The sequence below is a fragment of the Camelus ferus genome, chromosome 31 (assembly GCF_009834535.1).
Source record: "Camelus ferus isolate YT-003-E chromosome 31, BCGSAC_Cfer_1.0, whole genome shotgun sequence".
NCBI lineage: Eukaryota > Metazoa > Chordata > Mammalia > Artiodactyla > Camelidae > Camelus > Camelus ferus.
In genome coordinates, this window is record NC_045726.1 from 6032286 (window position 1) to 6056795 (window position 24510).

At 43.5% G+C, this 24510-nt stretch overlaps 1 protein-coding gene and 1 long non-coding RNA gene across 5 annotated transcripts in view; one reads left to right on the forward strand and one right to left on the reverse strand.

Moving 5' to 3' along the window:
- GALNTL6 (polypeptide N-acetylgalactosaminyltransferase like 6) overlaps nt 1-24510 on the forward strand; it is an 803528-nt gene that overhangs the window by 517819 nt on the left and 261199 nt on the right. The window lies entirely within an intron of this gene.
- Nucleotides 332-17510, reverse strand: LOC116660759. The gene is made up of 3 exons (XR_004316372.1): nt 16624-17510; nt 7698-7709; nt 332-342 (listed from the first exon to the last, which is right to left on the reverse strand). It is a non-coding gene; the product is annotated as an uncharacterized LOC116660759 (long non-coding RNA).

Here is a 24510-nt window from a genome sequence, read left to right on the forward strand (position 1 = left end):
ACCATAAAAGGTCAAGAAGTGGGCGCTGGCCCAGTTCCCGGGAACCCCAGCCCCTTCCCCAAAGTGGCTGGAATCATTCTCCCACTTCTTAGCATGCAGTCCCTGAGCCCATGAAAACTAGTAGTGCCGGGCCCAGCCTGCTCCCCCGCCTGCAGAGACTGGCCCGCACCGCCTGTGGAGTGCAGATCTGCTTTTACTTTAAACTAAGCACCCAGCCCCACACCTCGTGGCCTTCTGAGACAGCCCTCGCTCTATCTACTTTTACTTTGAACACCCACCCCCACGCCTTATGGCCTCTCTGGCCTCTGAGATGCCTGCACTCAGTCTATGACGTGTGCATCTCTGAATAAATCACTTTTACTCAATTGCGGATCACTTTTGAATTCTTTCCTGCACTGGAGACCCAGGACACAGCCATCCTCTCGCGCCCCATTTTCCTGTATCAGAAACACCCAAGTGACGTCTGCAGTTGAATTTACATTTCAGGAGCTCAGATGGGCTACGGGAACTATGAATAGAGGTTTGGGAATTATCATCACTGAGATACTGAGCCATGAAAGTGAATGAGATTGTCCAGGTGATGTACATAAAATAAAGTGAGGAGAGAGTTGCAGGCTGAATTCTGAGAGCACCAACATTTCATGGTTGTTAAGATGGATGAGGCTGAAAAATGGCCTTAGCAGCACAGATTTAGAAGCAGGCACTTGTCCAAGAAAATGTGAGGACAGGAAAGTGCACTGTTTCCAGTACACTAAGAAGTCAGCATGATAAGTACGTAAAAGCATCCATTGAGTTAACCCATGTGGATGTAACTGATGAGCTAGACAGACAGCAGGTCTGCTGACCCCTGGTGGACGGGAGGTGGGTTAACACTTGGTTTTCTTATCTCTGATCTGTTTTATTTTCTGTGAGGAGCTTACACTCTTCATTGTCTGTTCCTCCAACTAGACTTTAAAACTCTTCGAGCAAACAAAACATACCTCCTTATTCTTTATAACCCAAGTATCACTTGTTGACTCAATCAATAAATGCCTCATTTTCTTTATCTGTAGAGAGAATGCCATCTCCCTTTTTTATTTCACAGATGTTTTATGTTTTTACATAAACTGTTGTAAGTAGCAAATCCCACAGAAGTGATAAGTGTTGCTATTATTTCTAGATCCCAACAATTCAAGATTAAAATAGAAAAAAAAAGTCACAAGACAGGTTATGATTTATTGCCTAGTAAGTTATTTACCAACCATCGTTGCTCTGGGGGCTCAGAAAAATAGGGCATTTCAGGCTGATTTGTAACGGAATACTTTGGAGAGTTGCTAGAAAGACACTGAGGGTGGTGGGGGAGGGAAGCACGGACACAACTTAGGATCTGGGCGCCAGGAATGGTGTCTAAACTAATGAGGTTACTGCAAAAGAGTCTTCAAACTTTTAGATTCATTCTAAATTCTTGGCTTAGACAAGAGAAAGGCATTGTCAACATTTAATGATTGCTTTGAAAGAGTATTTATGGTATCTGCTGTTCTGCAGAATATTTAATGATTCTAATAACACACAGCACTTGAACATGAAAGCTAATTTTCTCTCCTATGGTGTAAATTAATGTCCACTTCGGGGAGTAGAGCACATGTTGGCCTAAAAATGTCTCCTGATCCCTTGCTCCAAACTTGACCTTCTAATTTGGAAAATAGACTTCACAGCGCTTTGCATGGAAGTTAACAAAGTTGTTTACAGTGTAAGGGACAGCGAAGAAATTGATTCATTTTGCTAAGCTACAGGGTTATGTCTTACAAGTATAAAGTGACTGTAATATCTATAGGCTTAGAAGTTAAAAAACACGAACAGTGTGTGTGTGCACGTGCTGCACACGTGCAGAAATGTCTGTGTTCTAAGAAAATCGTGAAGAAAAGCCGAACATCTCCCTGTTCTCACAAGAAGGAGCACTAACAGGTATGAAGGGACCTCGGGCCGCTGGACCTTGCTCTGTGCACTGGGCTGATGCTACAGAGGAAACAAAGGTTAGAGGACCCCTGCTCTGCCGTTGCTGCGGAGAACAGTACAATGGACCGGATCAGTCCACCACCAGACGTGGCACCATCTCCTGTCCTTCCTTCACGATGTGGCTCATTTTTTCAACGTAAATCTGATCTGATCTTCTCTTCTTGTCATAGTGCACAACGTGTTGGCTCACCTTCCTTCAGAATGTAATCAAAATTCCTCAGACCCATCTCAACAGCTGAGCTCCCAGCTCAGTGCCTTCTACACCGGCTCTGTCCCAGCGCACAGTTCCTCCCCCATCCTCGCAGCCCCAGCTCTAGCAGCGCCTCCTCCAGGAAGTCTTCCACCAACCACCACGGATCTCACCATCCGCACTGGTGTGTGCACGTGTGCATGTGCACCTGTGAGGGCACATACACACTCACCTGCCTTCTGTGCCCCATGGCCCCAGGCCCATGCCTAGCTGTGACGCTTGTCCCAGAAATAACAATTACCCAGTTCTTGTTTCCTTGCCAGTCATGAGTTACTTGAGGTTTTACCCATTTCACCCATCGTAGGTCCTCAAAAAATGTTTCCTGAATATTTAAGTGAGTAACAGACTGACAAGAAAACCAGATAGCCCCTCGGCAAACAAAAGAGCCGAGCACAGTGACTATGTGTATGGGAGGAGGAATAAAGTTTTTAAAGTTCCCTGGTGTCCTCTTTGTCCAAATGTAAGACCTCAGTCCCCACCCCCTGACACTTGTCCCAAAAAGGGAAGTTGACCTGAAGTCTACTCTAGTTCTCGCCAAGAGTGCCATGTTGCGTAGCACACCCCTCTCATTGTTTTAATTTCACAAACAAAATACGTGGCAAAGATGCACTGGGAAGATCTCATACTCGTGGATGCCTCAGAGCGGTCCCTGACAGTCAGGGGAAACTGGCCAGTTGTCTTCAAGTTGGATGTCTTTTATAAGGGTCTTCTCAGAGGTTACTCTAGACAGCAGTACAGTACACGGCTGTAATGTGTCAGTCGTAAGTGCTACCACGAAGAGGGAAGAGACGACTCTCCAAATAGGTGGGACTCTAACTGCAGTGACGTCATCGCGTGCGGGCCCTAGGATGCTGCGTCTCAGACCACAGAGACAGGTCTGGCGCTCGGCTCGGGAAGAGTGTTAGGTAACCCTGGAGACAGGTCTCATCACAGTTAGAAAGTGCACAGGAGTTCAAACTTTTTTTCTTGAAATGTGGATGTGGAAAAAGCAGTATTTCCAAGTGAATAAAGTATTTTATGATTTTGAAATAGGTCTTCGTTGTAACTAAACTAGTTAAATACTTTATCCAGACATCTGGCTATTTTATCTAACTTACAAAGTTATTCACTCTTTCTGGCCTATTTTAAGAGTAATCTTTATGGGACTTCTGTCTGGGAAAAGAGGGAATGCAGGCTGTGTTCACCTCACATTTAAGCACACGAGGAGCGAGGGTCCTTCTAAGCTGAGGGGAGAGGGCCTCACTGTCCCCTAATTGTCCAGGCTGCTTGAGCCAGCACTGCACGAGCTCCTAGCCCTAGGAAGTGGACACGCCTCTGAGATGGGTACTTTCGCTTGCACGTATATGTAAATTGTTACCAATTCTTAAAAACTGAAGGACTTGATGCTTCTACTTTAGAGAAACATTTTTTGACTCTGAGAATGTTTTATTGGTGGATGACCACCTTACAGGGAGAGAGGTACTGGACATTGATTTAGTCCCCAGTCCACCTCTTAGGTGCTTGACAACAACCTCTTTAGAGGAAAAGAGACGTCGTTTGGGACCAGGATGCTCGGCTCGGGAAGGTTAAGTAACTGACCCAGGCACCAACGGACCTGGAGTCCCGGTGGCGCTTTTACCTCTAGAAAGAGCAACGCCGGTGTCACTGGAAAGACAACTGTTTATTCATGAATCTCAACTCTGCTGCCTTAAAAATTAAACGCGTGCCACTCGATGCTGGAGGTTTGCAACAGAATACTTTCCTGCATCTCTTTACTATTTTTCCAAATAATTTGCAGATCACTCTAAACAAATGTCTTAGTGCAACATTATGCTTCCTGCTCTGTTTTATTAACTCTGAGTGACTGTGTGTCTCAGTGCACACACCCTCTCTAATTGTACTGTCTCTTTTGCAAAATTTACTGCTTCTGAGAATGTTCACAATGGACCCATATTTTACCCTGTGTGACTTAGGATGAAATGTTGACCGACTAATAGAGCAACCAGATCTGCCCTTCTAAGCCAAACAGCAGTGGAGGAAGGGTCTCGGGGGCCCATGACACCTGTCCTTCCTGTTACTTATTAATGCATCTTTGCACAAAATAGATATTTTGTTTAAAAACTTGTCTCAACTCCTGCTACTTGTTCTCGTCCACCTCAAATCACTCCCCTCCATCTTGTGACATAACAGTTGGTTGATGGGGGAAATGTGACGCCCCAGTTGTCCGTGTGCTGCTTTTTAACGAGGCAATGAAGCATCAGTGTTGGCAGACTTCCCATCCAAAACTTCTGAGCAAACTTTTGGTGAAATGGCAGCAGGGAGAAACATTAGCAGATGGACTGTGGATGGACATGCCCACCTGGGGACCCCTCACCCCCTTTTTTATTATTTCCTTGTCTCGGGCAGATCCAATGGGCAGTTGAAAAAGGCATTATCTCAGATCCACCCACATCACACCTCTTGACATCAGCCGCGGTTACCTGTTCCTAGTTTGGGGTCGGTCCCCCGCCTGCCAGCTGTTCCTTTTGTGGTCTCTGTCCATAAATACATCTCCCCCTCAATTTAACAAAGACAAAGCTCTAAATGAACTCTGTTCAGAGTGAACACAGCATAATTTACTTTTCAATTTCACACCCAAAGACTTTGTAATGGGGGAATGTAGGCGGTTAAGTTTTCCGTCATACCAAATGGGTTTTTAATATTTAAAATCCATCTGTTTACTTACAAAGAGTAAATGCCTGGAAATGAGGCTTCTGAAATGCAAATGAAGAGCTACAAGACTTATTTCTGCTTGGGAAAGCTCGACACTTCCCTGACAAAAGGGAGTCATAATAGCTCCCGTGGAATCCAATCATATTATAAATGATGTTTGATCCAATAGTGCATAATGTGTGTGTGGGGAAATCTGTGGTCTCTTGTTTGTTATGACGGCGTCACGGAATGCTTCGTGAATTTGAGGAAAGAGAGGAGATTCAAATTAGCATGGCAGCTTGAAAACCGTCAGCTCCAGCAATTCCAGGATGCCTTGCCTTGTAGCGGCAGCGAACAGACTTAAACTTTTAAATACGACTCCAAGAAAGGTAGTTCCTGTCGCTACTCATGGAGCCACATGATGCAGGTCCATCTCAGCTATGAGAGGCTTGTAGCAGAATTTAGCCCCATTCTTTGCTGTTGTTTTTAACTGAGAAAAATTAAACTTGACTTTTTAGGAAGTTACTGTTCTCGGTTCATGATTTTATAATCACAACAATAGAATTTTCTGTAAATTATTATTCACATACAGAAGCGAAAACTTGCTAGGTCTGTAAAATAAAACGTTACGGTGACTTTTTGCAACAATCCGCATGCTCGCCTTCGTTAGCACTGACGAGCATCAAAACTCAGCCAGGTAGAACCCCGTCAGCAGGTTTTCTCAGAAACCCTTAAGTATGGTTATTTCACAGAATTTAACCTGCAGTGTTGTTCTCGCTCAGAGATGGAGCAAAACCATCAAAACCAAACCCCCTTTGTTTAAATAACTCCCTTTTAGTTACTGAAGAATGAACATGACATTCAGGGTACTGGTGTTTATCACTGTTTTAAATCTCCACGTATGTAATGGCTAATCTGACAGACGTTTATCTCACATTCACATCAAGTCCAAACAAGTTGCCCTGCCGGGCACAGAACTCACTTCCGGGGGCCAGTTACTTGCTTGTTGGAATCAATGCTTTTTTCATCTTGTGATTCCAACATCTCCATCATATACCATCGCTTAACTCCCTGGCTTGGAAGTGACTCATGACACTTCATTCTCACTTTCTTGGTGAAATTGATTGAAAAACTGTCTCAGAAGCATATCTTCAGGAGCTGTTCAGAGGCAAGCCATTGTTTGAAGTGTGGCTCCAAGATTCCAAACTAAAAGCTTGTTTTCGGTTGTCAAGAGAACAGGAATCTAGCTGGAGATGGAATTAAGCCATGAACAATTAAAAGGCATGGCGGTCTCAGGTGAGCGCCTTACAAAAGGTACAGACACCATGGCTGTAGAGAAGGTTAAAGGCACTTCAGGCCGGAGGAGGGTGTTTCAAGGCCCCAGCAGGGTCCGAGCTTGTTCACGGAGACGACTGATTTGACGGGTGAAGGCGGGAGGAGGGACAGCTCAGATACAGGGAAACGAGATGGAAAAGCTTAGAGATGGTTTAGGGAATAGTAAGAAACCCAGTGTGACCCGAGTTTTACTATCACTGGGGGCGGGAATTAGCGTAAGTGGACAGCAGGACAGATGTCCTGGAAGGTCTGCTGGAACCAGACCATCAAAGGCATCAATAACCACGTGAAGGAGCCGGATTCCGTCCGGAAGTTGTTGGGAAAGGATGGAAAGTCGGGGAGCAGGGCCGGGACAGGACCAGAAATGGCCCCTGTTCCTCCCTTCTGTGAGCTCCAGCTGGCTGTTGACTTAGCCTCTTGTCCCTGTGACTTTGCCTTGATTCTCCAGAATCAGGTCCTTCCTGGCCTGTCGGGGGGTGGGTCCCCATGACATGCCCTGTGGCCATGCTCTCAGTGCAGGGCAGCTGCTGAGCCCACGTGCCACCTCCACTGCTTCTGTTCCTTTTTTTCCCTTGTTCATGGAATCTCCCTCACATCCACTCTTTTTTAAAATTAATTTAATTAAATTTTAATTATTTATAATTGCCAGGCTATGGAAGCATCCTAAGTGCACATCAAATGATGAGTGGATAAAGAAGATGCTGCATGTATATGTAATGGAATACAACTCACTCATCAAAAAAGGTATTTTGCCATTTGCAGCCCTTTGTGCACTTTTTTACTTTTCACTTCAAAAACCAGAATTTTATAACTGGCATAAATATTTCTATTGCATTAAAAACAACTAACTACCTAGACATAAACTTAACCAGGGAGGTTACCTACACTCTGAAAACTGTAAACCCTGAACTCACATCCACTCCTGAACATGTCAGGTCTCCAGAGCTCTGGCCTTGGTTCTTCCCCAAGGTTCAGCCTCATGAAGGCTCCCGTGGGGACTACAGAAACCTTCCCCAGGACAGGGGAAACCTTAGTGTCTGCAGGCAGTCCCTTGCCCCCCATCCCGGCTCCACTTCTCTTCCTCATTTTGACCCCATAACCATAACTCCACTTTCCTCCTTATTGAGAGGGCCTTTGGGAGCATAAGCTATTTTATTTCTCTGTCTAGTCCTCTATCAAATCAGAATAAAAGCCTTTGTTCATGACACTCTAGGAGACACCTTCCAGTGCCCGCCTGTCACCACCACCTCCCTCCTGCACACCACAGTCAGGGGCACTCAATATTGTTTTCAATGATAGTAAGACAATGAAAATACATTTATGGGAATTTTCTGTGCTTTATGCTCCCTTTTGCTGTGAACCTTTTACTGCTCCAAAAGAATTGAGTCTGTTTAGATAGATGGAGAGACAGCTACAGATGGGTACATATCCCCTACAATTCACTGACACCGACCTGGACCTGTTCTGAAGGTGCTGAAACATCCAGAAAAGCTTTGTTTGCTACCGAGTTTGACATTTTGATGTGTCTTTATGATTAATACAAAGTGAGCAGGTATGCCCCAATTTCTTATGCATTTCCTCCCATAAAACAAATGACAAATTGCTCCGAAGCACATTTTTTTATGGCCAGCTTTTTTATCTTGGGAATTGAAATATGAGCATCTTAAGTCTAATTCAATTCTAATTAAAATGATTCTCATTAAGTGCTTGCCCTGGGTAATGTGATAAATTAAATTGGGGGGGAAAAAAAAGATACCCTGCACCCACAGGGTGTTTGTAGTCTAAAAAGCCGAGTAATAGAAAATGCTTTTTTTTTTTCTTTTACCTTTGATCTTTCTAATGGCTTGCTGGACACCTCCAGTATCTCCATTTAGATCATTTACAGACATCAACATAATATGCAATACCATTTTACTCACTTATTCCTTCCTCATCTTCTTGTACTATTTCCTAAATCTGTCACCTCCATTCTCATCAACAGGCCCTGTTCCCTACCATCGAATGCTTTGTTTCCGCCTATCAGGAAACCCACGTATCTGTGAGCTCCTAGCCAACAGCTTCTTTAACTGGATATAGTCTGTGCACCCACCAGCTGACTAACGTTGGGGGACACTTGGCAGTGGGCTGGCGATGTGGGTGGGTAAGAAGAATTTACCAGAAAGGGAGAAGTTTGAGAACAAAGGGAAATTTAATAGGTTCACTGCTTCGGGCAACAGGGGGGCCACGCAGACAAGAGGAGCCCGCGTGTCCCGCGGGTGTGAGTGTGCAGGGTCCTTTATGGGGAAGGGGCCGTGCGCACAAAGGGACAGAGGGACAGACTTCTGATTGGCTGTGAGTGAGGCAAGGGGCCTTGGTACACGGGAGGACAGTGGACTTACGACTCCGGTAAGATGGAGACGTGGGCTGACACCGGCAAGGCGGCGGGATTTATGTTTCCGACGAGGAGGCGGCGCGGGCTGAGACAGGCAGGCCGCTTCCCAGCGCTGTCACCTGTGCTGAGACGAACGCCCGCCGGGAGTTTATCGGCGGAAGAGGAGCAGGCAGGTGCCTAAGGGACGCCTAAAAGTTGTGGGGGGGGGGGGGGTCGCAGGGCCTCGGCAGGCACCAGGCGGCACCCCAACTAAATGTATAGAACATGCAGTTAAAATGCTAAAGTCATGCGTGATGCGGCCTGAGTTTCACCTGTGACAAACAGGAGAGAGAAGATGGCATCTTCCCTGACCCCCCTGCTGGCGGTCACGGCTACCCGTGGGCATCAGGTAATGATCCTGAATGACTATATACCGCGAGACTCCGGGCGGACAGTCAGGTGTATGTTCCATCAAAACGCTGCCACGCTGATTCCTCGCTAAGCACCTTTGCTTTATTTTAACATCCTTGGGATGGATACCAGAGAACAGAAGCTGTGCCCCCCGGGGGTGGGCAGATACCTGCCACCCGTGGCGCCAAAGGGTATTTGTTACAAGCATGATTATCCTCCGTGAAAAAAAACTTGTAAGTGTTTAATGTTGGAAACCAGACATTTTAATTTATATCAGTAACTATTTCTTCATCTCCACTTATTTTTAACTCTTCTATGATTTATCTATACATTGTCTTTATCACTTTTATAACAAGACTTTCATCATGTCTAGAAAACTCATCATTTTAATCCTTTCCTTTAGAGCAAAATTAGTTTTTCAAGTATAAAGTATTAAATCATACTTACATTTTGATAGTATTAAATACTTACTGCCTATAAGTCTCAGAATTTTATAGATTTTAATTTTATCTTCCACGGCCCTACTCTATTTAGTTTATCTTCTTACATATTAAAGAATAATTTGTGTTTGACAAAGGGTCTCAAAACATGACTGTTTTTAAAAACAACCTCTTATGTTTTATTATCCAAATTTTTAAAGTTGGATATAAAGCTAGTTTAGTTAGAGTATAAATCAAAGCAGACATACATAGTTCACAACAACGGGCAAGTTTCCTTTTCGGACTGTTTGCGGGTTTGGGGTTAACAATACGGCAAGGGGGTTGTCTTTAAGAGATCATAGAATAGTGTGAGAAATGCCTGTCTTCATACCCTTTAAGTGAGAATTTTAAGAGACTTGAGTCATTATAACTACGCCCACCTCCTTCTACCTGCAGTCTTTGGGTTCCCTGGCCTCACACCACTGATTTATCCGCAGGCTGAGAACAGGAGCCACTGACCCAATCTGGTGTTGAGAGACCACATTAAAAAATTCTGCCAGCACACTTCCCAGCTTTACACTCCTCCAGTCCAGACCAACAGTGGGAAAACATAGCTAACGAGAGAAACATTCCATGTTGTTATATTTAGAGCGTGGATTTAGGTTAACTAATACAGTAAATGAAAGATGACAGAGTGAAATTCATAAATGTCTTCGGTGGTGACTTTCAACTATAAATTATTTTTTCTGCATTCCATCAAAATGCCGTCTACCACCTGTAGACATTGTGTGTGGGGGGGGTGGGGAACAGAAGGAAAACATAGATGTTAGACCATTCTTCAAACTTCTGTGGATTTTTTTTTCAGTTGAGGACTTCTATTTGAGGAGAAAATGTATGTATTTATCAGTGAATTGGAGATTTGAACACGGAAATGTCTCTTTAATGAAACTGAACTACAGCAGTGTGGGAAAAATGTGTAATTTGCAAGATCATCCTCTTTTAACCTTGTGGGGAAACTTTAAAAATTAATTGGTTAAGTAAATTCTATTATTTAGCAGTGTGAGACTGTTTCCTATTCAAATGTGGCCGGACCTCACCAAGGTCGTCTGCCACGGCCCAGGGGCATGCGCCCTCATGGGCGGGGGTCACCTGCAAGTGAATGCATTTGCCGCCAGGGACATGGATGGGGCGGGACACTGCCTCCGTTCCCTGCCCACCCCTATCCAACCGTCTATTGTCACAGGATTCCTTGTCATTCGAGTCCATGAATTACATCATGTCAAGTCACTATGGTGAAGCCCGCGGTGTGATGCTCTAATTAAATCCTCGCTATCGCTGTAACTGGGTCACTATGATAATCCCTTGTGTTTCTTACTAGCCCTAGAAAGATACGTTTGGAAGCACTTCAGGCAGAGCGTCCTCGGTGCCATCAAATAATAGTTCTTTGTGCTTTGCCAGTCGTACAAAAGAGCCCACGTTATCTTGCTTTGGGGGAAACTATGTAGCAGGGACAGTGGACATTAGAGTTCAAGTTTTCTCCCGGAAATTCTAGCCCAGTACGAGTTGCTGGTCCGAATCCTGTGGTCCGAGACCTTTTCACAACAAGGAAACGTCCGCAGGCAGTCGGCTTTCATTTGTTGACTGCACAGCATTAAGACAGGGTTTTCAGGCTTCCTCATATACTCAGAAAACGCCAGACCCTCCAGAAGGCTGCTTCCGGGCGGCCACTAATGAAGCCGCACAGAAAAGCATCTGATTGCTCTGGATTGTTCTGCCTCCGCTTCCTCCCCAGGCAAGCCTGGGCCGAGTTTGAAGGCTGCTGCCTTCTACTTATTTATTTTTTAAAGGTAGTCCATTTGGGTCAGATTTCAGTCGTGAATATGGGAGAAAATCCTGCGGCTTCAGATGTTCCCCCTCCATAGCATCTCCTTCCACTGTCAAATAATTAGATCTCTCATGACACCACCACTCTGATATTCAGGAACAAATGGCATATTCCCTGGCCTAACTGCATAAAAAAAAGAAAAAGAAAAAGATCTCTGGCTGCACAGTATGTAATTTAAACAAAAGAAAAGACCTCTTTTCTTTTTTTAAAATGAACAAACCATTTGCCCTGGTTAAGGGGCAGATCTGAAAACACAGCCAAATCCTAAAACGTATGGCCCAAACATACTGACTCCAGCCTTTTTTTTCTTCCTTAGAAAATCAATGAAGAGAAACTTTTTCTTTAGAAGTTTGAAATAAGTGATCTCTATCTCTCATAATTATTTCTTGTTTTCCAAATGCCAAGTTTGCTCATACACAACAGCAAAATGTAAGGAGGATCTTTTAGAAATATGCCCTGGATGGTACCCTGCTTGTGGCAGCTCACAAAATGCAAGATGAACACAAGCAAAGAAAATCAATTTCTTTATGCTAATAATAAACTATTAGAAATTTAAAATACAATGCCATTGACAACTACTTCCCCTCAAAAGAAAATTTAGGTATAAATCTTGTATAGGATATTTATGTTGAAAACTAAAAAATGGTGAGAAAAATTGAAGACCTAAATTAAACATAGAGATGCACTGTGTTCATGTCAGCATAATAAATATGCCAATTCTCTCCAAATTGGTCTATAAGCTTAATGCAATTTCTAGAAAAAAAAAAGCAAGTTGTGTTCTAGAGTTAGACGGCTAATTCCAAAATTAATATGAAAAGGCAAAGAATTAGAATAGCTAAAAATAATTCTGAAAAGTAATAAAGCTGGAGAAATCACACTACTCAAATTTATGACTAATACAGCTACAGGAATCAAGGGAGCGTGGGGTTGGTCCGGGACAGAACTGAGTTGAGAAACAGAAGTAGAGACTACTGATTTTTGACAAAGATGCAAAAGCAGTCTAATTGATAGAGAAAAATCGCTTCAGTAAGTGATGATGGAACAATTGGATATTCGTGTGTACCAAAAAAAAAAAAAAAAAGAACTTTAGATCCTTGACCTACACCTTTACAAAATTTAACTCAGAATGGATCATAGATGTAAATGTAAAATGGCAAACAATAAAATTTTAGAGAAAACAAATACAAGAAAAAATCTTGGACCTGGAGTTAGCTGACTACTTTTTAGACGAAACAACAAAACCAGAGTCCATGAAAGAAATAAACTGACATCAGGCTTAATAAACTTTCTAAAGAAATACTCTAAGGAAGACATTAAGTGAATTAAAACAAGCAACTGGCTGGAATAACAGATTCTCAACTCATATCCAATGTAGGACTTTTATTCAGAGTATGTAAAGAATTCTCTTAACTAAGCAGTAAGAAAGCAGACAATCTAACTAGAAAATGGGAAAACGTCTTAAACAGAAATGTTACAAAAGAGGATATATGGATTGCAAATAATTTAATGACATGAATAAGCGTTCAACACTGTGTTATAGAGTATATAAATTATACTTCAATTTTTAAGATGTTTAAAAGATCTATTCTTCAAAAGAAACTCTTCACAAAGGAAAAAGAAGAGACATGCTGGGAGAAAATATTTGTAAAACGCCTAAGTTACTGTATTCATAGTATACAAAGAATTCTTAAAATTAAGAAAAAATGACTCACTAAAGTACTGGACAAAGATTTGATCAGATGCTTCACAGAGAAGACACACAAAAGGCCAATAAGCATACGAAAAGATGCCTCCCAGAATTAGTCATTGAGGAAAGAAATTAAAGCCACGATGAGCCCTCACCACGCATTCACTGTAATGGCTGAGTTTAAAAGGACTGACAGTAGCCAGTGCTGACAAGGATGAGGAGCAACTGGAAGGCTCGGATGCTGTCCAGGGAAATATAAAATGTTGCAGCCACATTGGGAAAAAGCTTGGCAGTTCCTGTTAAAAAGTTAAATACTGTACATGCTCACTCTGTGACCTAGCTATTAGACTTGTAGGTGTTTGCCCAGGGGGTATGGAAACACAAACACTCACACAGAACGGTTTATTGCAGCTTTGATCATAATAGCCCCAAACGGGAACAATCCAAATACTCGTCAATATGTGAAAAAATAAATTGTGGTCTTTTCGTGCAATGGAATACCAAGTGATAAAAGAACAAATTGCTGATACTTGGAACAGTGTTGATAAACATCAAAAATATTAAACCATTATATGGAGTAAAGGAAATCACACATATTGTCTGATTCCATTTATATGAAATTCTAAATAGACTAACCTAACATATCATGGCAGGAAACAGATCACTGGTTGCAGGGGGTCACGGGTGTTAAGCCAGGGACCAGGGTCCTGAGTGCCAAGGGCACAGGGCACTGCTGAGACTGATGGAAGTGTTTTATAATCTTCACTTTGATGGTGGTTATACAAGTTCACATTTCAAGTGGGGACTAATTCATTGTATGCAAATTATACTTCAGTTAATTTCACTTAAAATTATACATGTATACACATACATATAAAGATATACACACAACATATATACACAAATGTATACAAACACATATACACACATAACACATAACATATATACATATAAAAACATGTGCACATAAATATATACGCACAGAAACACATATGCACACATATACAAACATACATATACAAACATATATGCACATACATATATACACATATACCCACACATAAACACATGGCACACGTGTAAACATATATATATACACACGTATATAAACGTGTCCGTACATATAAGCAAAATTGGTAACCGTGACAAGTCTGACTGTTGTACATCAATCAGCTGAAGGAAGTATCCATCCCATCGAAGGCCATGCCTTCGTCACACTAAGGCTGTTGACAGGCATTTGCCCAAACCAGCCACAATCCCCGTCAAAGCCAGTCATTTTCTTTTGGACATTATTGCCAGTGTTAAGAAGAGCTCTGAAAGATGACAAATAAATAAACAATGACAAAAAAAAAAAAAAAACAATTAAAAAGTACCAGGAGAGAAATTTCACTTTAAGAATAACAAACACTCAATTAAATCACAGTATTTTTTTTTTTTTTGGTATTTGTGGGATTTTGTCTTCCTGCACCATAGTCATCCTAAACCTTTCCTTTTTTTTGTCATTTTACTGTGAAAGCGTAATTTTTTCCGTTTATCTGATTTCCACCTGTCAGCACTTAGCTCCACACTGAATGGGTTAATCTTGGTGGCATGTCTCCCGAGCCACCTCTCTCTCCTTAGCACACGCGGTGACAACCTGGGCGGCCAGCGGAACACTCCGGGAACGGGAGGCAGAGAGGCGGTCTTCAGCTGTTTGCCCTGGCTGGCTCTTCTCTGTTCTGCAGTCACAGACGGCGTCTCGGACACGCGGGCAGTCTCACAGGCACAGGCCGTCCTCTGGAGGAACAAGCAGCCGTTGTAGATGGTCAGGGTAAGGGCTTCATCAGCATCACAAACAGAAGCAAAAGTCCCGCCCTGCTGAGGGGTGTATTAGTAACGTCATGCTATGTCAAGAAAGATGACCATAGTAAGATTTCTATCATTACTACGGGATGAAAGGGGTAAAAAACGGAGATTAATGGCAAATAGGATAAATGTCTTTCAAAAATTCAAGGGCTAAAGGAAAAAGAACAGACCAGCTTTAAGTGGATTAAGTATATATATATTTATAGATGTCTATTATTATATGAAATATGTATTAAATATACATATGTAACAGGATCAGCTTGAAGAAAAAGATGTGAAAATATCAAAGAGGAATATTTAGACTTAATATTAAAAAATTAAATACCAATTAGAGCTCCCAAGAAGTAAATAGACTTAGGCCAATGGAAAAAGTTCTATAATCTCAGAAGAATTTAAGCAGAGGTATGATGGTCATCGGTCATTTGCCAAAGATGTTTAAAGAAAAAAAAAATATGTCCTGGGTAAAATGATCTCTAGGGCGTTTGCAATTTGAAATTTCTTTATTTCATGGTAACAATTAGATTTTAAATTTAGAGATAACAAAATTAAAATGTGATTTAATACCAGCTGCATGTATTTTAACCTTTGAAAGTAAGAACAATTTTCCAGACAAATTCTCAGTTTCTGGCGAAGATTTTCCTTATCTTCTCTGAACTCTAGCGTAACACCTTGGACTCTTTTCCACACCTTTAGGATGTGTGAGTCCTTAAAAGCTTCGGTGCCCGTGTGAGTGAAACGTTCCTGATCTCAAAAGTTGTTGAGATCTTTTAAAGTTACAATAGCATCTTGGCCGTAGACCTGGCCCATTCATCTCCCCTAATGATTCTGAGAAGCAGACAGCTTTGCGCTTTCTGAAGTGCTCCCAGCGTAACCACAGACCTGTGGGCACCTCATCTTTCTGTTTCCAAACAATTCTCTTCAGGAAACTCAGACAGTGAGCGAGAACCATCAGACACTTTGTAACTGTAAAAGCACCACTGTTGGCAGTAAAAGGAGGTAAATGTGGGAAAATTGGACAAAAGCATTTTGGAGACGAGATGGATTGCATCCAAGCCGCCCAGGGTGACCTCAGCACCTGTGCGTTAAGCTTCAGCTGTCGCTTTTCTGGTTTCTACACGTGATGAACTGGAACGCGCGTCTGTGAGACGTGCTCCTGAAACACCGGAACAGGTTGGCCAGGGCGGAGCTTGCAGAAGGTTTTCTACCCTCATCTCCTTAAACCAGCTTCATCTCAAAGGTTCCCACACCAGTACTCAACCTTTAGGGACATTGGCCGCTCAGGGGATAACAAAGAAGACAGGGGCACCACCTTGAAGAGGAATCAGACTGATGGGGGAGACAGACGGGTAGTCATGCCCATGTTTACAGGGGAATCACACAGATGCCGGCACGAAAGCTCCTAACCAGATGCTCTAGAAATCTGGATGTTTTCGGGGGAGTAAGTTGAACTTCCTGTTAAGGATTTCTAGGAGGTCTCCGGGTAGAAAAGGGAATGCGTGTTCTTGGCAGAGGAATAGATACAAAGGCACAGGGCTGGAGAGAGGAAGGTGAGTTCGGGAGGAGACCTGCAGTTGGATGTGGCTGGAATCCAAGCTATGAAGGGGCCGGAGGACTCGGGTAACGAGTCCAGGGAAGCCCAGCTTGTCAAGGGCCTGGTGAGCCGTAAGGAGCGTTTGAACATATAAAGGACCCTATGAAGCATAAGAAAACAACATGCATTTTTCCGGTCAGAAATGGTAGTTATAAAGATTTTAGAAAAATCACTAATAAGAGGACAGAAGGTAAACAGAGTGAGCAGAACACGGACACAGAAAAGAGCGGCTGTGACAGCGGTCAAGGGCGGCAGACGATGGCCAGGGTGTGACCCGTCAGCAGCGTCACTGATTGGAAGGAGAATCCGGTGTCAGACGATAGATCACCTTTGATAGAACTGAGCATTCTTGGCACCTGGAAGAGGAGTTTAGCGTGGGCAGCAGATGGTCATCAGGCTCTTTACTCCTCTGGGAAGTGTCAGTGGAGGAAGAGATTTAGGTAGAACCAGACTGGTGGGCGGTTTCAGTTTAGAAGCGGCGGCCGCCCTGGTGGACGTACCTAGGAGCCACGCATGCGTCATAGCTGAGGAAGGAAGCCCTGGCTTGGGACTGGGACCTGCATCTGACACTGGGAGCCGCGAGCATTTCTGGCCTCCTGGAGGGAATGAAGAGGGAGGAGTGAAGAACTGGCTGGAATATGAACGACCTGTTCACGCACCTGTTCTCTAACCCTCTGATCTTCTCTGGGAAGGTCCCTCCATCCTTTACGGCCCCTAAGATGCTGGCAAGTGTACACATTGTGCAGGAGGAGCTTCTGGTTGCCCCCGAACTACGTGGACAAGTGGGGTTCACGGCGCGGTGTACGTTTTGACTCCTGATCTATGGGGACCGTGACACTAGACGCCAAGTACATGTGTTCAGGTGTCGGACCAACAGGAATTCAAACCTTCACTTCATCTTTCACCGAGATAGAGAGACTGGCAAAACTGTACCGGCTCCTTAAGTCTCAGTCTCACCATCTCTTTTTCAAAAAATGAGGGGATAAGGATTTTGCTTTATCCAGAAAGTATGAAAAAATGCCTGGCCCAAAACAAGCTCTTAACCAGTGATCGTTCGGTTACAGGCAGAGAACAGGAGAGAAGAAAGTTGAGGCTTTGGGGTGGGGGGGTGGTAACCAAAATGCTTGAGTCCTTTGGGCTTCAGTTTCTGTTATCAGTCAATAGAAAAAAATGACATCTAGTTTACAGGGTTTCAGGGAAACAGAGATTATGTGTGTGTGTGTGTGTGTGTGTGTGTGTGTGTGTGTGTATACACGTGAGGATGTGATTAACTGTGATTTAAGAAGACCTGCATTTATTTCACAACATAAAATCGGGAAGGAAAAGGCACAGGGGTGGTCAGAGCACAATGGAAGCAGGGCACTGAGGTAACATTAAAGGCAAGAGGAAGGGTTGTCATCATTTAAATGAGGATAAAGAGAAGCTCACCCTGCAAACCTGCTCGAGTCCTGTTGGGCAGAACCAGGTCCGTGGTCACCCCTCCCTGCACAGGAGCCTGGGAAAGGATGACCTCACTTTCTCAGCTGCTTGGGAAATGACCTGCAGTGGCCCCCGGGCAGCCAGCGCGAAGCATCTTCCGCTACCATACGGGAGGCTTCTGAGGTAAAGATTTCTGCTAGGATTTAGTTGGCCTGTGTCAGTTTTCCCCTGGATAGACTTGTAACAGAGTGACTGTGGTGACTAAGGCCTCAGCAGATGCAGAAGGGCGTTCTTGATCTGTTTCAGTGGCTTTCAAATACTTTAAAGCTTCGGAAAACTTTGTTTATCTGGAATATTACAAAGAAGCCCAGTGTTACATGAGGAAGGTCAGAGCTTCTCTAGCAGGAGGGACAGAGGTCCCAGAGCCCTGATCTACACTTACTGCCTGCTGTCTGCTGTCCAGCCCTGTCTCTGCCCCCGTAGCCACTGAAGATGGTCCAGCCCCACCTGGAGGGCTGCCTGGCCTGTAGCCCTTGTGCCATTCAGCCAGCACTCATCTTCCACGGGTGCTGGGCACTGTGCTGGGCACTGAAATCCACGTGAGGCCCCTACATATAGAAGGCTTGTTTCCCCAGATCAGAGAGAGACACAGATATGGGGGAAAAGACAAGAAGAATGAAAAAAAAAAATGAGTGAAATGCTTTCAAAGGTGAATAATTTCCATGAAGGAAGAACTAAGAGACACAGATAAAGCGTAACCGGAGAGCCTGCTCTGGATGCGATGGTGATGGAAGGAGAGCCTTTATAAAGAGAGACCTGAGGATGAGAAGGGGATGGAAGAGGGAGGTTCCATCAGAAAGGAGAGCAAGTGACCACTCAGGAAAAGGGGGTGACGAGGTGCGGCTGAAGGCGGGCACAGCCAGGTCCTACGAGGCCTTGAAAACCGTCTGAAGGGACAGATTTTGCTGTAGGTACCACGGAAGGCCCCGGAGGGAATTGTGAAGGGGAGTCTAAGTCAGGATCTAATTTACATTTTTAAGATTGCAGGACTGTGGGACAAGGCAGAGACTATGATCACTATTTTGACAAAATCTGTTTTCAGGATTTGTAGTTATTATACCATCCTGGAGGCTGGGGTGTGCATTTTTAGAACATTTAAGCATTATGCCAAAAATGGCACCACGAAGCCCTGGACAGAAGGAAGCCCCAGGGCAGCCCCATCTCTCCTGTGCCTTCCTCCACGTGGTGACGCCCCTCTTCCACTGGAACACTAGCTTCCGTCCTGAGACCAGCTCGTCCCCGGAGCAAGTTTACCAGAGTTTATTCCCAACGAAGCTGGACTCTCTGAAGGAATTTTGTTCCAACTGCAAAGAGCATATGATTTCTCCCTAGTATTTACCCTTTGATTAGGTTTGGGGTGAAAATGGAGAAACCTGGATGGCCTATACTTGTAAGATCCTGAACCCTCTCCACTTTCCCTCCCCTCTGCCCCCTCGTATTCCTGTTTGACTATGTAAAGCAATGCTATGCAGACCACAGAGGCTCTTGATAAATTCTTCTGTGGAAGGAGATCTATGTAATTTTAATAGACCCACCTTTCTGGATCTCTGGGAGAGTTAGACTCTGAGCAGGCGTGAAGCTGGAACCGAGGCTCTGGTTCATCAGAGCTGCTCAGATAGTCACCCGTCAGTTTTCAGAATTTACATTTTTGTTCTTTTCCCTGCTTTTTACCTAATAACTTCCATATAAAAAATTCAATACAGAACGGGCATGAATTTTTAATAACTGAGGTCTGGCAGAAAAACGCACTTTTTCACCATGATATAAGTAGGCTGCATCGTACAGTTTGACACGTATAAGCATTTTCAAATACGAGAAAGGAAAACTTTATGGTAACATTCAGAAAAGATCTGCAGCGTGCTGCTTTCCAGGAAATGCAGGACCCATTTTATGGAACCTGCAGACAAGTACGTAAGACCCTTATTGTTAAAACAGCAGACCTCCGCTACCCAGATCGGCTCTTAATTCTTAAAAGACATGGGCCACACTGCCAGCGGTGGAAACCTAACAAGGGGGTGATGGGGATCAACTTGTACCGTCCTTGACATTCTGCTTCTATCAGAATTCTGAAAGATCACTAGCCACCTCTGGGATATGTTTGATGAATGGGTTTGGTTCAAAAAAAAGATAAGGTCAATCATAAGCAGAAAAAATTTTAAGTGTATTCCAGAGGGAAGTGTGTGCTTCCCAAACTGCAAATGAGAGGTTCATTCCTTAGGAACATTCTAGTCCATTCACAGTGTACAGCGTGCCTACCTGAGATGCCCTGGAGAGCCTTCCAGCCACAGGGCACAGGGCCTCTGGGCTGGGGTGTCAGCGCACCTGCTGAGCCTTGGGTCTTCTGGGCAAAGCAAAGACCCCACACGGCACGCTGTTAACAAAGTGGACAAAATCAATCCATCATCGAACACCTGGGCTAGTACTTCACAAAGACCAGAATCCCTCTCTGCCACCAGAGAGGGTGAAACACACTTCTGTTCCATCTACATCACCTCCCTATTATTGCTTCTGCTCTCTGCTGACAAACGAACCTCTTTTGCTGGTTTCACGAACACATTTCCCCCCTCTTTTCTGTAATAGGTCCCCCACGCCCCGTGCTTCCGCAAAGAAAGCACTGGGGCAACACACTGAGAAAGAGGTCTGCTTGCCTTGCCAACAGGAGAACCTGGTATTATTTTTTTAACCATGGCCTGTTTACTCCCCTAAATTTATCGCCCACACAGATTAAGCTAATTTTATAAACTGAAGATGCTCTATGAAGTTCTCCAAATGAAGGCAACGAGCTCCACTCTGTTTATTCCCCTGCTCTTTACAATCAGTTTTATGATGTATGGTGAGAACGCCTCTGCTGTAAATCCAGGCTGTAACTCTTCCACGTCTGCTGCTGCTTTCATGAGTCCCTTGAGCAGGACGGAAAACACAACATGCAAACCGCTGAGGCTGACTTATCATCTCCGGTGCAAAGCTGTGTAACCCTCACATTCAGATTCATGATACAAGTCTTTCAACTAGATCCAGGGACCTAAAATAATCAGTTCCCCTAAAGTAAGACAACTCCTTAGGGTTTAGTTAAATCAAACAATTTCTAATCCTTTAAGACAGCCATACAGATACCAGTGGCTAAGACTGGAGACCCTTGCCTTCGTATCTTTCAAAAAATACAGACTTAAAATATGTCATTAATGGAAAAAGAGTTTATGTATCAAAGAGCTTCAAAATATGTAGTGCTCGTGGGGGAGGAAATAGCTCAGTGGTAGAGAGCTTGCTGAGCGTGCGTAAGGTCCTGGGTTCAACCTCCAGTACCTCTGTTAAGAATAAATAAATAAACCTAATTACCTCCCCATCCAAATAAAAGTAAAATTTAAAAAAAAAGGTAGTGCTCGAATTTTTGGCTAAATGTGGCTCCAACTTTAAATACAAGGAGAGCTCTCTTCTACCATCCTCTGCCTGTAACTGGTAACACCTACTTTTGGCCTTTTATTAAGAGTTGGAAATTTGGATGTAGACTTTCTAAGTCAGAGCACAACCAATCTCATTGAACGATGAGCAGCTGAGAAAATGTTCCTTATTTAACCAGTCACTCAATCCTCTTTCTTATAACCAAGCGAAATGGTATTTTTTGTTTATTTTGGTTTTTTGTTTTGTTTTGGGTTTTTATGTGATACCCGTTTTTCTTTTTGCTTATTCCTGCCTGACTTCCTCAAAACGTTGCTGGCGTTCTGTGCAGAGCATTTCTGGGATACCTGAATGAGTGTTTGCCCCATTGGTACACATTTGTTTCATCAAAGTAAAATTCCTGGCAAATTCTCCTAGAACTCACGTGTAGGTAGCGGTGTTTCTGTGAAGCAGAAAGGAGTGGGATTTGCTGGCCCTACCTGGTCTCCAGCGGCACCTGTTTTGGTTATTGTGCGTCCAGATAAAGCGTGTGCCTGAGTATGGGAAGAGAGGTAAACTGAGAAGGGGAGTCCTGTTTAAAAAGAAAACTGCTGGGAGGTTCTACTGGCTACTACAGGCTGACTGGCGGGGGGAGCCGCTGAGATCCCCCAGCGGAAGGTGCCCGGGGTGGGGTGGCAGCGCGGCCAGGGCGCCGGCACCGTCACCGCGCGCGGGGGCCCCTGCGCCGACCGCCGTGCGCACCTGCAGCCCTCGGCAGTAACGTCCTGCCGCTGCTGCGGCCGCTCCCCTTGCGAGCTGTTGCTTTCCCAATCTGCAAATCCTTTCTTTTCATAAACATGCTCTGTGGGTGGTGACTATCCAAGGAGACTTAGGTGTACAGTTGCAAACCCATGAAGACCATTAATAAAGCATCCCACAGTCAGATGTTTGATCAAAGATGTTGCCATTAATCCATTAACCGAGTAACAGTATTGACCTGCCTGTAGTTTATATGAACAAAGGACACTTCAGTAACCTGCTACTGCACTGACCATCATCCATCGGCCCCCAAAACGTGAAGTTCCATGTCTCTAGCAGTCGTGCCCAATGTGCTGGAGCTCTGAAACGGGTGGCCCAGTTCACAGTCGTCACCCTCAGTGCACATAAAAGGCTGCCGCCCTCTGATATTTCACAGGAGATGGGAATGTCTGCTAAGCCACTGGTTCTCCAGCCCAGAGCAGCCACCTGGTAGGAGCTCCTAGGGTCATCTTACCAGACCTAAAAGCAGACGGGCTGCCAGCAAGTGAAACTTGGCTTGAAGACATATTTTTAACGGATCTCACAGTGGCCAATAGAGAAAAATTGGAAATTTTTCTATAAAAATCCAGATTTCCACCTACGCCTGAAAACCCAGAACACCTGATTAACCTCCCCTCATGGCAACAACTGGCTGGAGCTAGGTGGAACCGAGAGGAACTGCTCTTCTGATGGGCAGGGCAAGCACTCTTTGGTCTCACCTAGGTTTCCCCTCTCTCCCTCATAACACTCCATCTACACAAAGTCAGCCACCAATTCGTCTGTGTTGAATTCTCTGTATTACTATCACTAAAGCAACACTGCTTGAATCCTGTTTTGTACCAAGCATTGTGCGAGAGACCATGGATAAGGAGTCCATAATACAAGGAATGTGTTAGAAACCTGCACAAGTTATTATAATACAATGAAACAGTGGTGATAGATACAAATGCACTGGAAGAAACTCTCCGGCCCTTAGATGTATTGTATCCAAAGGGCTGGCTTCTCCAGACATTGTTAATAAATGGCTAACAGATTTGATGGCCTATATCAATTTGGTTTTTTTTTTAAAGAGTATTATAAACGTCCATGTCACTATTTTAGGAGGCTAACTCCTAGAAGTCATTAAGTATAATTTTGCATGAATTGTAAAATGTCTGCCTCAATTATCCTGAAGCACCAAGAAATCAGCACCATCCTTTAGAACATGCTAATTAAAGCCTTGTTGTTTCTACCCTGTTATTTACCTGCATCTCTCAAAGAAATACTGTGGGTGTTTGGGTTAAGTGGGCTACTTGATGTTACATAAATCAGTGGGATATAGCCATCAATGTTTTGGAATATGTTTTAAATATTGTGCAATCTGTTTATTTAAGATTTACTCCAAGTAAGAATTATTTTCAAATGTCTTAGTTTAAATTTCTGGAACTTAAAGGTAACTTTAGGAATTATGACCACAATCAAACTCGTATCTAAAGACAAATCTGAGATTTAGTCCTTGGGTTGTTTTTTAATAAAGGCAAGGTCTGCTCACCTTGACTTTGAGCCACCAATTTGTCTTTCCCCTTCAACCACAACTTTCAAATTTAAATTTCTGAAAAGAACTATCATATCTTCCTCGTCAACCCACTTATTCAGTAACTTTTTGCACGTGATCATTCATGACTTGAGTACTTTGTTTTTATGCCACCCACCTCCTGAATATTTCTCCATTTTGTAGACACCCCCTGTAAAATACACCACTGAACAGAATCACATGATAGACATACTATATGATTAGATAATAATTTTGTGCATAAGAAAAACCCGTACCTCTGACAGCAACATTAATGCAAAAGCCATGAATTTCACATTTCTTGAAAGGAATCTGTCAGCCTGGTTTTTAAGGACTGTCTCCATCCAGTTCAACATGCAGTCAGTACTCAGCCCTTCTCATGATATGGACACCCTGAAGACTCAGGAGTCCTACAACCAAACGCATCACCCGATCGTTTGCTCCAACATAGAACTTTATGATGTTACGTTAATACAAAGTCAGATTCACTACTGCAGAAATCACTCTGTTGTTGGTAGTGACTGATAATGATCGTAAGCCTGATATCAAAGAGGAACATCTTAATAATGACACATCAATGTTTACTTTGTGTTGATAATGACACACCATCTTATTCAATAGATAATTGAAAATGGAAACTTGTTAAAACTTGTAGTAGACCAAATGGATGTCCCTCCTCCAAGCAATTTTTTGTTTATTATAATGAAAACTTGGTCAGTTTTCCCAAGCATTCAGTAAGACTGCCTGTCAAATTAAAAACAAAACAATCAATTCCATAAAATGTGGTCAAACAATAAAATCATTTAACATAACTGAATAGTCTCATGGACTACACAGACATTCATCTCAAAGGCAGGTCAAGAAGCAA